General features: G+C 48.5%; 1 protein-coding gene and 2 non-coding genes across 4 annotated transcripts in view; 1 reads left to right on the forward strand and 2 right to left on the reverse strand.

The window, feature by feature from the left end:
* Positions 1-15,945, reverse strand: part of LOC142821626 (zinc finger protein RFP-like) — a 394,289-nt gene that overhangs the window by 28,886 nt on the left and 349,458 nt on the right. The window lies entirely within an intron of this gene.
* Positions 7,596-7,668, reverse strand: TRNAV-AAC (transfer RNA valine (anticodon AAC)). Its single transcript has one exon. It is a non-coding gene; the product is annotated as a tRNA-Val (tRNA).
* On the forward strand, positions 14,510-14,614 carry TRNAR-UCU (transfer RNA arginine (anticodon UCU)). Its single transcript has 2 exons — positions 14,510-14,546; positions 14,579-14,614. It is a non-coding gene; the product is annotated as a tRNA-Arg (tRNA).

The raw sequence follows: 15,945 nt of genomic DNA on the forward strand, positions 1-15,945 counted from the left end.
AGAGGCCTTCAGGAAATAACACAGGTGGTCACTCCAGCCACAGTAATCCCAAGTGAAATTCAAGACAGCGTCCATCAATGTGGACATTATCTTTCCAAGAAGCTTTTGGAAATCACTTTTTGGAGATCACTTTTTCCGTGTAGACGTTCTTTTTCGAAATAAGCATTTCCAGAAGATCTCTTCCAGAGGTCATATTTTGCTCCAGCCCCATTTTCACTGGCTTGTCTGTGAGCACACAGTCCCCTCACACAGCGACTTGTGGGCCCTGGTGACCAGCCCTGTGTGTCTTTCCCTGTTCCCAGACTCAAGGGCTATGTCTAGACTACATCCTTTTTCCGTAAAAGGGATGTAAATTAGACGTATCGCAATTGCTAATGAAGCGGGAATTTAAATCTCCCCCGCTTCATTAGCATAAAAATGGCTGCCGCTTTTTTTCCTCACGGAGCTTTGTCGGAAAAAAGCACCAGTCTAGACGCTGATCTTGTGGAAAATAAAGCCTTTTCCGAAAGATCCCTTATCCCTCTATGACTGTGTCAGAGGGAGGCTCTGCCCTGGCCAATGGGGAATCCTTAATGAGCCCTGGCCAGCCTTAGGCTGTAACTGGGGAGGCCTGAGTCAAGACAGTTCCCAGCAGAACCCAGCAAAGGTGGAGGGAAGGGCTGGTACTTGGGGTGGGGCCGGAGGCTGTTCTGAAAGGCTGCAGGTGCCGTAAGACCCTTTTGTCCTTCCCTGTCTCACCCCAGCGCTGAGCAACACTCAGTGTCGGTCTGAGCATCCGTCCTGCTCTGGGACGTGTCTCTGTGGCAGGAACCTGCCCAGGTGGCTCTCGCAGTGAGGCCCCTCCCTGGCAGCACCGAGCAGTGAGAGCTGAGTGAAGGGGGAGGCAGGCCCAGGGGGAGAAGGTTCCATGACTGTGTCAGAGGGAGGCTCTGCCCTGGCCAGTGGGGAATTGTTGCCTCTCCAAGGGGCCCAGGCCTGGTGGGTCATTTCCCCAGGTTACTGAGTGGGGGCTGGAGCCAGTTCTGGGTTGTCTCCTTCAACAACCAAAGGGAACCAATTGATCTTGTGCCGACCTGACACTGCGCTGGGCTAGTGCTGTGTGTGCCACAGAGCTTCCTGCAGGGCTGCCCACATGGGAGAAGCAGTTTGAGTCACCCAGTTCTGCCTCTTCTGAAGGGCTTCTGAAAATGGCAGGTGCTGTCTTGCAGTGAGGGAGAGGTGGGAAAGGGGCCCTGAGTGAACCTCTTGGGTCACAGCTGCTGTAACAATGAGGTAAGATGAATGACTTGGCAGTTGTCATGTGAAAACTGAGGCTGGTTTCCCTGACTGGGAATTGAACCCAGACCACCACAGTTAAAGTGCTAAATCCTAACCACTAGACCATCAGGGACACATGAATAAACATCTTTCCTTACCTATACTAGCCTTTCACAGGCCACTTTCTGTCCCCTTCAGGACGGAGGTCCGTTTTCCATTGTCCAGAGGGGACAAGAACAGAAACCAAACAGAACATCAGAACAGCCAGACTGGGCCATGCCAGCTGCCCAACTAGCCCAGGATCCTGTCTCACGACAGCAGCAAATTCCATTGGCCAGTGGGAATCCTCAGGACAGACAATTGTTAAGTGATCCCTCCTGTTGCCCATTCTCAGCTTCTATAATACACCAGCTACGGACACCTACCCTGTCCATCCTGGTTAAATGCCATTGATTGCATTAAATTATCCAGTTCCGTTTTGGACCTTCATGTAGATTTCACCTTCCCAACATCCTCTGGCAAGGAGTTTCACTGGGCGCAAAAATACTTCCTTTTCATTTACTTTTAATTTGGTTACTTACCAGTTTCATTCTGTCACCTGGGATCTTGAGTAGGAGAAAAAAATCTTATTTGCTTTCTGCACCCCTGTCATCATTACACAAAACTCTGTCCCATCACCCCTTAGTCGTCCCTTTCCCAAGCTGAGAAGAAGAAGTTCCATGAACTTCTGGGAGCTGCTGTTCCAAAGAAGAGGCATTTCCCGTGGAAAAGTTGGCCAAGCCCAATCCCCTACACAGAGCCCCAGAAAATACCAATGGACACTGGGCACTTGTAAAGCTCCTCTCGGGCAGCGCTATGGAATGGATCCGGCTGGCCATCGGGCTGACTAACGCCATCAACAGACGAGTCCCCGTGAGACTTCTCAGCCCAAGTGCAGAGACTGTGGAGTCTCCCACTCCCAGCCCAGTGGCAGAGGGGCAGCGCCCTGAGGAGGCGGGTCCCGAGGCAGCGGAGACCTTTGAAGGGAACGGAGACGTAAGGTCAGAAGGAAGGAGAACAAGTCACCTCTTCCCAGGTTAGATGTGGTGGGAAACTATCAGATCCGGTGCAAGCTGAGCTCCAAGGGCTGCTTCCTGCCTGGTGGCTCCTTGCAGGGCCTGGCTTCAGAAGTGCCAAGGAGCTGTGTGTGGCCAGGAGAATGGGTGCAGAAGGTACGTGGATGAAGGAGCAGGGTGGGGGAGCAGGGACAAGGGAGGGTGTCAAAGGAAGCTGCGGGTGCTGGGTGGGAAGAAAGCAAAGGAAATGGGGTGGCTGGGCTCTGGGCATGAGGCAGGATTTTATGTGGCTTTGTGTCCGCTTGCACCAAAGGCGACAGCCACAGTAGTGGCACTTCTGGGGTAGGCCCTGGACTGTGTGGCCACAATGACCTGCTCCCAATCCAGGCACTGCTAAGAAGTCTCAGCCCCAGCCCTGCCTCCTCCTATAGACTCATAGACTCATAGACTCCAGGATCAGAAGGGACCATTATGATAATCTAGTCTGACCCCCTGCACAGTGCAGGCCACAAAATCTCACCCACCCCTCCTAGAACAATCCTCTCACCTATATCTCAGATATTGAAGCCTTCAAATACTTTGAAGACCCCAAGATGCAGAGATCCTCTAGCTGTGATCTGTACCCCATGCTACAGAGGAAGGCGAAAAACCTCCAGGGCCTCTGCCAATCTACCCTGGAGGAAAATTCCTTCCCGACCCCAAATATGGCGATCAGCTAAACCCTGAGCATGTGGGCAAGACTCATCAGCCAGACACCCAGAAAGTTCTCTATAATAACTCCTATCATCCCTCCATTGACCTATTTCCCACTGATAATGAATGGTCAATTAGATACCAAGATCCTGTTATCCCATCAAACCATCCCCTTCATAAACCCATCTAGTTTAATCTTGAAACCAGATAGATCTTTTGCCCCCACTACTTCCCTTGGAAGGCCATTCCAGAACTTCACTCCTCTAATGGTTAGAAACCTTTGTCTAATCTCAAGTCTAAACTTCCTACTAGCCAGCTTATATCCATTTGTTCTTGTGTCCACATTGGTATTAAACTTAAATAATTCCTCTCCCTCCCTGGTATTTATCCCTCTAATATATTTAAAAAGTGCAATCATGTCCCCCCTCAGCCTTCTTTTGGTTAAAGTAAACAAGCCAAGCTCCTTGAGTCTCCTTTCATAAGACAGGTTTTCCATTCCTCGGATCATCCTAGTGGCCCTTCTTTGTTTGAATTCATCCTTCTTAAACATGGGAGACCAGAACTGCACACAGTATTCCAAATGGGGTCTCACCAATGCCTTGTATAATGGCACTAACACCTCCTTATCCCTACTGGAAATACCTCGCCTAATACATCCCAAGATCGTATTAGCCTTTTTCACGGCCATGTCACAATGGCGGCTCATAGTCATTCTATAATCAACCAGGACTTCGAGGTCCTTCTCCTCCTCCGTTACTTCCAACTGATGTGTCCCCAGCTTATAACTAAAATGCTTGTTATTAATCCCTAAATGCATAACCTTACACTTCTCACTATTAAATTTCATCCTATTGCTATCACTCCAATTTACAAGATCATCCAGATCTTCCTGTATGATATCCCGATCCTTTTCTGAATTGGCAATAGCTCCCAACTTTGTGTCATCTGCAAATTTTATTAGGACACTTCCACTTTTGGTGCCAAGATCAGCAATAAAAAGATTAAATAAAATTGGCCCCAAAACTGATCCCTGAGGAACTCCGCTAGTAACCTTCCTCCAACCTGACAGTTCACCTTTCAGTATGACCCACTGTAGTCTCCCCTTTAACCAGTTGCTTATCCACCTCTCAACTTTCATATTAATCCCTATCTTTTCCAATTTAACCAATAATTCCCCATGTGGTACTGTATCAAATGCCTTACTAAAGTCGAGGTAGATTAGATCCATTGCATTTCCTTTATCTAAAAAATCTGTTACTTTCTCAAAAAAGGAGATCAGGTTGGTTTGGCACGATCTACCTTTTGTAAAACCATGTTGTAATTTGTCCCAATTGCCATTAGCCTCAATGTCTCTAACTACTTTCTCCTTCAAAAATTTTTCCAGGATCTTACATACTACAGATGTCAAACTAACAGGCCTATAGTTACCCGGGTTGCTTTTTTTCCCTTTCTTAAAAATCGGAATTATATTAGCAATTCTCCAGTCAAATGGTACAACCCCTGAGTTTAGAGATTTATTAAAAATGTTTGCTAATGGACTTGCAAGTTCATGTGCCAGTTCCTTTAATATTCTTGGATGAAGACCATCTGGGCCCCCCGATTTACTCCCATTAAGCTGTTCAAGTTTGGCTTTCACCTCGGATATGGTAATATCTACCTCCTTATCCTCGGTCCCATTTGTTAACTTACCATTATCCCTAAGCTCTTCATTAGCCTCATTAAAGACTGAAGCAAAGTATTTGTTCAAATATTGGGCCATTCCTAGATTATCCTTAACCTCCACTCCATCCTTAGTAATTAGTGGTCCTACTTCTTCTTTTTTCGTTTTTTTCCTATTTATATGGCTATAAAACCTTTTACTATTGGTTTTAATTCCCTTTGCAAGGTCCAACTCTACCTGACTTTTAGCCTTTCTCACTTTATCCCTACATGCTCTAACCTCAATAAGGTAGCTTTCTTTACTGATCCCTCCCATTTTCCACTCCTTATATGCTTTCTGCTTTTTCTTAATCACCTCTCTGAGATGCTTGCTCATCCAGCTTGGTCTAACACACCTGCCTATAAATTTTTTCCCTTTTCTAGGGATACAGGCTTCTGACAGCTTCTGCAACTTTAACTTAAAATAATTCCAGGCCTCCTCCACTTTAAGATCCATAATTTCTTTAGTCCAATCAACTTCCCTAACGAATTTCCTTAATTTACTAAAGTTAGCTCTTTTAAAATAAAAAACCCTAGTCTCAGATTTATTTTTGTTTATCCTTCCCGTTAATTTAAACTGAATTAGCTCATGATCACTCGAGCCAAGGTTGTCTCCTACAACCATTTCATCTATGAGGTCCTCGCTATTCACCAAAACCAAATCTAAAATAGCATCCCCCCTTGTTGGTTCAGCAACTACTTGATGAAGGAATTCATCAGCTATCACATCTAGGAAAATCTGAGCCCTTTTACTATTACTAGCACTTGTTCTCCAGTCTATATCTGGAAAGTTGAAATCTCCCATGATTACACAGTTTCCATGAGTATTTACTTCATTAAAAACATTAAAGAGGTCTCTATCCATATCCAAATTGGATCCTGGTGGTCTATAACATACCCCAAGCACTATCCCAGGGGAGGATCTGACAGTTTTCTTCCCCAATGTGATTTTTGCCCAAACGGACTCTGTCTTCTCCATTCCATCACTTTTTATTTCTTTACAATCTACCTCATCTTTGATATACAATGCGACTCCACCACCTTTACCCTTATTTCTGTCTTTCCTAAACAACACATACCCTTCAATACCTGCACTCCAGTCATGCCTAGTATTCCATGTTTCTGTTATTCCTATAATATCTGGTTTCACTTCCTGGACCAATAGCTCTAGTTCCTCCTTTTTGTTACCTAGGCTCCTCGCATTGGTGTACAAACATCTTAATTTTTGCTGTTTGGCCTCATTCACATTCTTTACCCAATTTGGCACGGACGTTATACCTCCAATATGACCTATTAGACTAGTATCCACCCCTCCCTTCCTCATGTTCATTCTCCTACCCCCAGCTATATCCTTTCTTACTTTGTTTTCCTCCCTCTCAGTGTTAAAATCTGGCGTAGAGATTACCTTGGCATCTCCCAACCATCTCCCCCAAATTCCTAGTTTAAAGCTGTCTTAATAAGTTGAGCCAGCCTCCATCCTAGAAGTCTATTTCCCTCCCTACTTAGGTGAAGTCCATCCCTAGAGAACAGTCCTCTGTCCATAAATGCCTCCCAGTGACCATACATCCCAAAGCCCTCCTTATAACACCACTGCCTAAGCCATCTATTGATCATCATAATCCTGTCACATCTTTGTTGCCCTTCTCTAGGAACAGGCAGAATTCCACTAAAGATCACCTGAGCCTCAATTTCCTTGAGCATCCTCCCCAGCCTAGCATAGTCTCCCTTAATTCATTCCAGCGAGAATCTAGCCGTATCATTTGTTCCTACATGAAGGATGATCAATGGATTCCTTCCTGCTCCCTTAATAATTCTCTTCAACCTCAGTTCCACATCTCGTATCTTAGCACCTGGCAGACAGCACACCCTTCTATTCTCTGGATCAGCTCTGGTTACAGGCCTATCTATTCTTCTCAATAAGGAGTCCCCAATCACATAGACCTGCCTTTTCTTAGTGACAGTGAAATTCTCTGGTCTATCTCTAGCTTCCTCTGGCTGCAAGTCCTTACCATTCCTATTTTCCCTTGTAAACCTAATGCTCATTATTGGTGTTGTCTCCATTAAGTCTTCCCCTTTATCTATGGGACTAGCCACTCTTCTCTTCTTCCTTATCCTTCCATCTTCATTATCTACCTGCTGTACCTCTTCTTCATTTTCCAACACCACATACCTGTTCTTGAGCTCTATTTTTCCTTCACTGACCTGGTCCTCTGCCTGGTCCTCTGAGTCACATGCTTCCACTGTCCATTTTCTTTGCCCAGCAGTCCCCCCTCTGAGGCCCTTGATCCTGCTTCCATCTCCATATCTAAGCTTTCCCCTTTAGCCACGTCATGCCTTTGCCCCATCATCTGCTCAAACCCCCTTCTAAGCTCAACCAGAGTTTCCACCTGCATCTCCAGTCCTCGGATCTTTTCTTCCATCAGTTCTATCAGGCGGCACTTCATGCAAACAAAACTCCTTTCAGGTACCCCCTCCAGAATCATGTACATACCGCAGCTACCACATCCAATCATCCTCCTTGTGTTCTCTACTACTTGGGCCATGGCCACTAATGCCTCTATGTTTTATCTACTTTCTCACCAAAATCCTATTAGTCCGGTGAACACAAAAACAAACCAAAACACCCCCTCCACAGCAAAAACAAACTCCAAACAAGTTCCAATATCCAAACTCCCCTTACAAACTCCCATTCAAACTCCCCTGTTTACAGCTCTGTTTGCTTGGCTCCTGTGCCGCTGCAGCTATCTGCCTAACCTATCTGCCTAACCTGCTGAGTTGTCTCCCACATGCTCCTGAACGCCAGCACACAGGCCGCCCATCCCCGCACCGGGGGGGCAGGCCCTGGAACTGCCTTGTGGGCACCCAGGGGAATCGCAATAAGGGAAGACCCTGTGTTTCTGCTTGGTTTTGAACCAAGGACCTTTTGCCTGTTAGGAAAATGTGATAACCACTACACCACAGAAACACACTTGAAAGTATTTTCTGCTGCTGCACTTAAGCTTGGGCAAATATTTGGTTGCTAACCCTTTGGCCAACAGAGATTGCTGCGGGCCAAAGGAATTCTCTCATGTCAATTTTGTGCCCACAGGAAGAGACCAAACTGAAGGAGGCCGGGCCCCCACCTGGGGACTCCAACCTAAACCCTGAGACCAAGGGGTTTACAAGCCAGATAATCAAAGTTTGCTCCATTTTGCCCTCCCCCAACCCTGCAGAACCTCAAAGGCAACTCCACAGTGCCAGCATCTGGGGGAGATGTGCATGTTAGAGCCTCTGCCCACTGAGCTGTAGCTTTTTGTGCCCAGGGAGCCAGACACCGCCAGGGTGGGAAGGCAGGAGGGAAATGGGGAATGGCCGAACTCTGCGAGACAATGGTGTTGTCTGGGACCATACAGTAGAACAGTTTATAGGTGGGTCGGAGTAGGGCACAGCGGCTTAGCTGGCTAAAGCACATGCCAAATAAAAAGCAGCACCTGGATTCAGTTACTGCTGCAGCCTTTGCTCACATTTACTTATACTGGGACACAGAAGAGGCCTCCCCTGGCCACCCATGGAACTGCTGGTTCAGGAAAAGGCTGAGTGGAGAGGTGTGTGGGGAAGAAGGACATAGGAAAATGTGAGCAAAGGCTGCAACAAGGCACCACTAGGAGTTGAACCCAGGATCTCCTGTTAATGAGGCAGGTGCTTTAGCCAGCTAAGCCATGGTGCCCTCTGCTGAAATGGCTCTTTATGTTTCCAGACAACACTTTTGCCTCCCAAAGTGCAGCCATTCCCCATTTCCCTCCAGCCATTGAGCCCAGGCAGTGTCTGGCTCCCTGGGCACAGAAAGCTACTGCTCCGTGGGCAGGGGGTTTTGGCTTCCTTGCCCATGGGATGCTGTTGCAGGAAGGGCTGCTCAGCAGGGACGGGGTTCACCTGTGGAGGAAGGGAAGCGTATTTGGGTGCAGACTGGCTAACCTAGTGAGGAGGCTTTAAACTAGGTTTGATGGGGGCAGGTGCCCAAAGCCCACAGGTGAGTGAACAACATGGGCACCTGGGAGATGGGCCAGAAATGGGAGAGAGCAGGGGCTGTAACTGCAGAGATAAAGGAGGGACGTGGGACCACTGGGAAGCAAAATCTAATCTGTGTCTTAGATGCTGGTACAGACACACAGGATGATGGGTAATAAGCAGGCAGAAGTTGGTATCACAGGGACTTGGTGGGATAATACACTTTATTGGAATATTGGCACAGAAGGATACAGCTTGCTCTGGATTTGCAGGAAAAAGGGAGAAGGAGTTTCCTTAGATATGAAACATGCAAACACTTGGCCTGAGGTGGAGATGGACACAGGAGTGGACTTGTCGGGAATCTCTGGGTGAGGTTAAAGGGGTAAAACCCCATGGTGATGTCACACTAGGCGTCTATTACAGACATCTCCCCAGGCAGAAGAGGTGCATGAGGCTTTTTAAACAATTAACAAAATCATCCAATGTGCAGCTGGTTTCACTCACACTCAGCCTTACCCACAGCTGGGAGGCAATTTGCAGGGAGCTGAAAAGAAACTGGCTGGTAAAACCAAGGCTGAGGATGCTTCTGTGTCCTGATGTGCAAACAGCTGGCAGCCAAGTGCTGGTCTGTTCCTGCCCTCCCCAGGCAGGCAAATCCCCCCGCTGGGTGTTACAGGCTGGACTTTGCCTGTCTGGATTTTAGCCAGGGAACTTTTCTATGCCCGGCAAACGTGACACCCCCTGCACTGCAGAAACCAGTCCACTGCCTATTGCAAAGAGGCCCCTAGAAGCACTTAGCTCCCCTTATTGTCTCTGCCTGTAAAGCAAAGGAAAAAGCAAATATCTATCACTAGAGAATGTGGGTATCGATCCCACTGCCTCTCACATGCAAAGCAAGCGCTCTACCACTTGAGCTAATTCCCCTCTGTGGGAGTAGGTTTCCTGCCCCACTCACCTTGTTCCAGAGCCCACAGGACAAGTGGCTTTGACATTCCCGTTAGGGCAAAAGCACTTTTCCGGAAATGTTTTTCCACAAGAGGGCCAGTGTAGACAGCTAAAAACTGTTTTGCACAAAAAAGTCGCGATGGTGAAAATGGCGATCGGGGCTTTCTTGCACAAAACTGCTTCTAGATTGGCACGGACATTTTTCCGTAAAAGCATTTGCGGAAAATGGTGCCAGTCTAGATGCAGCCCTGGGCTTTTAGAACTCAGACGTGCACCTAACACCAGCATTTGCTATTGAAGGGTCTGAACAACTTCTGTAGAGAGACAGAGCCAGTAAGGAGCATCCTTGCCAACTGTTTCAGAGAGCAAAGAAAGATAAGTTTTTTGTCAGTAAGAGGAAACTATCACCCCAGGTGGGACTTAAACACATTACCCCTGACTGAGGATGCCTCTGCCTTGTCCATTAGGGCAAAGGAGAACACAGAAAACACTCCCAGAGACAGAAATTCACCCTTCTAAATGTCCTAAATGTCCCTTCTTCAACTTTTAGCTCCTGATTAAGCCCCTTTGAAGAAGCCAGATGCACAGAAAGGACTGATCACACCCCTCTGAAAATCAGCTTTCCATGGGTATCTGTAGCTGGCTCTGAGTCATGGGCCATGACATCTCACCTCCCTCCTGAAATCAGGGAAGTGTCTCCCACCGCTGCAGCCTCCTGAGGCTCTATGGCCCTGTCTGTACAGTAGGGACAGCAACACTCACAGCCCCACAGGAGGGCCCCTGGCCTAGCAATGTGGCCCCCTGAGCAGCCTCTGATGTTCCCTTCTTGAGCCCCAGAACCAGCCCTGAGTGAGGGGGGCAGAAGCTCACACATGCCAAGGGGCTGGCCAGGAGCAGGACATGAGCCTGCAAGGCAGCAGTGACATCACAAGGAACTTTTACAGCACCTCAGCTCATTGGCTGGGAGGCAGTGATCTCACAGAGCATCCTTGGCAACAGCCAGGTGGGAATGCAACAATCTCAGAGACCCCCATGGCCTGGCTGCCTGGAATTCCTTTGTGAGGTTTCCCCTTGAGGGCAGAAGGGATTGAGGGTCCCATCTGGGAGTGTCTCTGTGGAGATTTCCCCTTTCCCCAGACTTCAGTGGGAGGGGCTGGGGCAGGCAGGGTAACAGGAGGGGCTGGCACTGAACCTCTGGGAGAAGCAACAGAGAGGGTCATTAACACCTAACAACAATGGGATTCGAACCCATGCATGCAGAGCACAACACATTAGCAGTTCAGCCCCTTAACCACTTGGCCACCTCAACTGAGTGGTAAAAATTTATTTCAATCCACCTGAAGTCAGCACTTCAGGGAACCTTTGTGCCACTCACTGGCTGGCCAGGGACACCCAGGGCAGGAAGGTTTTGCCTTTTCACAATGTTCCCTGGGCTGTTGTACAAAGCTCAGTGCTGCTAACAACCCCAAACAACCCTGGCTACATCTACCCTGCAGACTTCTTGCTCAAGAACTGTTTTGTGCAAGAATTCTTGTGCAAAAGGTCTTGCACAACAGAGTCTCCGCACTGCCATGTGCTGTTGCACAAGAGAAGTGCTTTTCTGCAAGAGTGCCCATGGCAGTGTGGACACTCTCCTGCCAAGTAAGCTCTTATGACCATTTTAGCCATAGGGATTTCTTGAGCAAGTGGCCCTTTCAGAAAGGAGCCTCGGGCAGTCGCAGGGATGTTGTGGGCTCTGGAACAAGGTGGGTGGGGCAGTAGAGACTTTCGCAGGCAGGGGAATTAGCTGAAGTTGTAGAGTGCTCACTTATCATGTGAGAGGCAGTGGGAGGATTGATGCCCACATTTTCCAACTACAGCTCAGTTTTCATCCCCTATTTTGACTCATCTCAGTGGCCCCTCCCTCTTCCTACCTGCTTTCCCAAAAGAGACAGACCTGGCTCCCCTTTCTTTTCCCCCAGCAATTGCCATGCTGCAAAGCAGAGAGTGGAGATATCAAGTTCAGCAGTCCATTGGTTTCTGTGGTGCAATGGAAATTATGTTAGACTTTTAAGCTCCACTGGTTAATGTGAGCCCAGCTAGACATTCAAAGGTTGTGGGTTCAAGTGTCACTTTAGCTACTTTCTCATTTCCAGGGCACCTTTTACAGAACAGGCAATCCTTAAGATGACACTGGGGTGGGATTGAGTCCAGACAGTTCCCAGCAGACCCCAGTGAGGGTGTCCTCTTCCCTCCTGCCTTCCAGCCCTGGTGGGGTCTGGCCCCCTGGGCACAGAAAGCTACAGCTCCGTCTGCAGTGGGCTTTGGCTTCCTTGCCCATGGGATGCTGTGGCAGGAAGGGCTGCTCAGCAGGGATGGGGTTCACCTGTGGAGGAAGGGAAGAGTATTTGGGTGCAGACTGGCTAACCTAGTGAGGAGGCTTTAAACTAGGTTTGATTGGGGCAGATGCCCAAAGCCCACAGGCAAGTGAACAACATGGACACCTGGGAGATGGGTCAGAAATGGGAGAGAGCAGGGGCTGTAACCGCAGAGATAAAGGAGAGACGTGGGACCACTGAGAAGTAAACTCTAATCTGTGTCTTAGATTCTAGTATAGACACACAGGAAGGATGGTTACAGCCACCTCCCCAGGCAGAAGAGGTGCCTGAGGCTTTTTAAACAATTAACAAAATCATCCAAAGTGCAATTGGTTTCACACACACTCAGCCTCACCCACAGCTGGGAGGCAGTTTGCATGGAGCTGAAAAGAAACAGAAGAGGGGAAACTGGAGCCTGGCAGAACCAAGTCTTGGGATTCTTCTGTGTCCAGATGTGCTAAGCAGCTGGCAGCCAAGCTCCCAAGTGCTGGTCTGTGTCTGCCCTCCCCTGGCAAGCAAATCCCCTCCTCTGGGTGTTACAGGCTGGACTTTGTCTGCCTGACTCTTAGCCAGGGAACTGCTCCCTGTGAGGCAAACGTGATGCCCCCTGCACTGCTGAAACCAGCCCATTGCCTTATGGAAGAGGGAAGAAGGCCCTGGAAGCACTTAGCCTGTGGCTGGCTCTGTCTGTGGAAAAGAGGAAGCAGCAAACATTTACAACTGGAGAATGTGGGTATCAATCCCACTGCCTCTCACGTGCAAAGCAAGCGCTCTACCACTCAAGCTTATTCTCCTACCTGTGAAGAGTTTTTCTGCCCCATCCACCTTGTTCCAGAGCCCACAACGTCCCTTCTGATAAAACCTCATATAAAACTCAGCAAATCTCCAGAGAAGTTGCGGTTCCCTTTATAAGACACTGCACAGCTCAGTTCTAATCAGCCGGTCTTCCCTAGAGCCCGGAACATCGACTGCAACAGCGTCGCTCTTACGCCCAGTGTAGACACGGCCTAAGAGTGTCACAAACCAGCCCTGGACACATTCCTGGCTAGGACCAGTCCCTAAAGCTCAGTGCTAGTAAAAAACCCAAACAGCCCCTGGCTACACCTACCCTGCAGACTTCTTGCTCAAGAACTGTTTTGTGCAAAAGGTCTTGCACAACAGTGTGTCCACACTCCCATGTGCTTTTTCACCAGAGAAGTGCTTTTCTGTAAGAGCGCCCATGGCAGGGTGGACGCTCTCCTGCGCAGGACAGCTCTGATGGCCATTTTAGCTATAGGGCTTTCTTGAGCAAGAAACCCCTGTTGGCTCTCCACACTGCCTCCTTGTGGATGAGTGATTGCGCAAGAGGGCTTATTCCTCGTGGGGAGAGGAATAACTCTTGTGCAAGAAGCCCTGTTATCTGATGCTGTACTATAAATTTACATGTTCAAGAACATCTGCTCTTGCACAAAAAGCTTGCAGTGTAGACGTAGCCCTGGAATATAGACATAGTCTGAGAGAGACAAGGAAAGGAAGTGGCCAGAACCTCCCCCCGGCAGGCTGGTCCTCAACAGTATGGGCACATCTACACAGCACTCTTACCTCCAAGTAACCTGTGCAGTGTGAGCAGGCTTCACAGGGCCCCCAGGGGAAGGTCTGTGGGGAGTTTCCACGGCAACAACAACATTTCATAATCTACACTCATGTGAATGTGATTTATTCCTCCACTAGCAAGTGTCTCTGAAGGGAGAGAAATGCAGGGCCCAGGTGCAGGGAGCCGGGTCACATTCTCCTGCCTGAGTCTCAGTCCTGGCTGAAGCCTGGCTACAGAGAGAAGAGGCCAATGCAAACAGCCCCGTGGCAGCGAGGGAGTCAGTACGTTGCTGGGTGGCTGGGTGAGTGGAGCTGGGGACAGAGCTGCGCTCTAACTCACTAGGGTTGTGTCCCATAGCTCAAAATAAGCAATGAAATTGTGTAGCTTATTTCCAGTCAATTTTGAAATAGCTTATTTTCTAATTTGGTGCTACTGCACAGCACTTATTTCAAAATAAATCGCTATTCCGAAATGCCCCTCACTCCTCGTGCCATGATGTTTGCAGGGACGTCAGAATAGTGAGCCCGTTATGGCTTGAAACAAGGGGCTTGCTCTTAAGACACGTCTGTGTGATTTGAGTACCACGTCCTAACCGGCCCACGGGTGTCAGTCCCACAAGTGGTTCTTTCAGAAAGGAGCCTCAGGCTGCCACAGAGATGCTGTGGGGTCTGGAACAAGGTGGATGTGGCAGAGGAGGTGTTCACACACAGGGGAGCTAGCTCAAGTGAGAGGCCCCTTGCTTTGTGTGGAAAAGGAAGTGGGATCAATGCCCATGTTCTCCAACTGCAGCTTTGTCCTAGTTCCTAATTTTCACTGTTGGGGGCTCAGTGACCCCCCCCTCTCTTCCTACCTGCTTGCCCAAAAGAGACACACCTGGCTTCCCTTTCTTTTCCCCCAGAAATTGCCATGCTGCAAAGCAGAGAGTGGAGATATCAAACCTATCAGGCTCTATGGTGCAATGGAAAGCAGGTTGGACTTCTAAGCTGTAATGGTTAATGTGAGCCCAGCTAGACATTCAAAGGTTGTGGGTTCAAGTCCCACTGGAGTCATTTTAGCTGCTTCCTCATTTCCAGGATGCAGCTTCTACTGACCTGTCAATCCTTAGGCTGACACTGGGGTGGGCTGGCATCCAGGCAATTCCCAGCAGACCCCAGTAAGAGAGGAGGGAAGACCTGGTACGTGGGGGTTGGGACAGGGGTTGTTCTGAGAGGCTGCAGGTGTCGATAGATGCTTTTGTCCCTCCATATCCCCTACCAGTGCTGTGCAACTTGCAGGCTGTGTCTACACTACACTGTTCTTCTGGAAAAAGCTATGCAAATTGTGAACCCCAATTTGCATAGCTTTTTCTGCTTCTTTTTTTGGAAGAGGCTTTTCTGACATTTGGCCTGTCTACACTGGGCCAAATTTCGGGAAAAAAAACCCTTTTTGGAACATCCCTTCTTCTTCATAAAATGAAGTTCACAGAGATGCCAAAAAAGCATGTCTGCTCTTCCGAAAAATTTTGTGGAAGAGCAGATGTGTTCTTTACACTAAAGCGTTGTCTCTGTAGTGTAGACAGAGCCCTGATGTAGTATCTTATTTCAAGTTTAGGGTTCAGTGTAGACAGAGGGTTGACATATGGTAAACAAGTTGAGCTACAGAAGTTGTCATTTTGATCTTATTTTGAAAAATGCTTTGGTGTTTACACAGCACCAAATTTTGAAATAACCTGCTATTCTGAAATGTCCCTTACGCCTCATGGAATGAGGTTTACAGGGATGTTGGAATAGCGAGCCCATTGTATTTCAAAATAATGGGACACTGTTAACATGCAGGATGGACGTTAAAGATGCCTTCATGCCCCAAAAGATAGCTATTACAGATGCCTTAGTACCCCAAAATAGCACTGTGTTGTTGCCTTACAGGGCCACAGCAGGGGGCAGGTTTGAGGCTGAATTTTCAGCCTTTTGCTTTTGGGACTCTCTGTTGCTGTCTACAGCCACGCATAGGCCTGACCCTGTATCTCCAGAGCCCCAGCCCCTCACAGGCTGCCAAACAAGGCTAACAGGGGGGGTGTTTTCAGACTCACAGCAGGAGGCACACATTCCCCTCTAGGGAACCTGCAGGAAAGGAAGCCAAAGAAGATGGATTTTGAGAGGTTTGTAGCAGCCAGCCCAGCCACAGCAGGTCCCACTGAGATATGAACTCAGATTACAGGATTCAGAGTCCTGAATGCTGCCCCTTACACCACAGGACCTACACAAGACACCTGTGACTCATCTGGGCCAACTGGAGCCCTGGCCCAGGCCCACTGGGACCAGCTTTGCTTGTTTTTCTTCCACCCAGAGCCCCCTTCTTCTCCTGGGATGCAAGGAGCCTCCCTGAGATGCCCTGAGACAGG

This window comes from Pelodiscus sinensis, chromosome 31 (assembly GCF_049634645.1).
Source record: "Pelodiscus sinensis isolate JC-2024 chromosome 31, ASM4963464v1, whole genome shotgun sequence".
Lineage (NCBI taxonomy): Eukaryota > Metazoa > Chordata > Testudines > Trionychidae > Pelodiscus > Pelodiscus sinensis.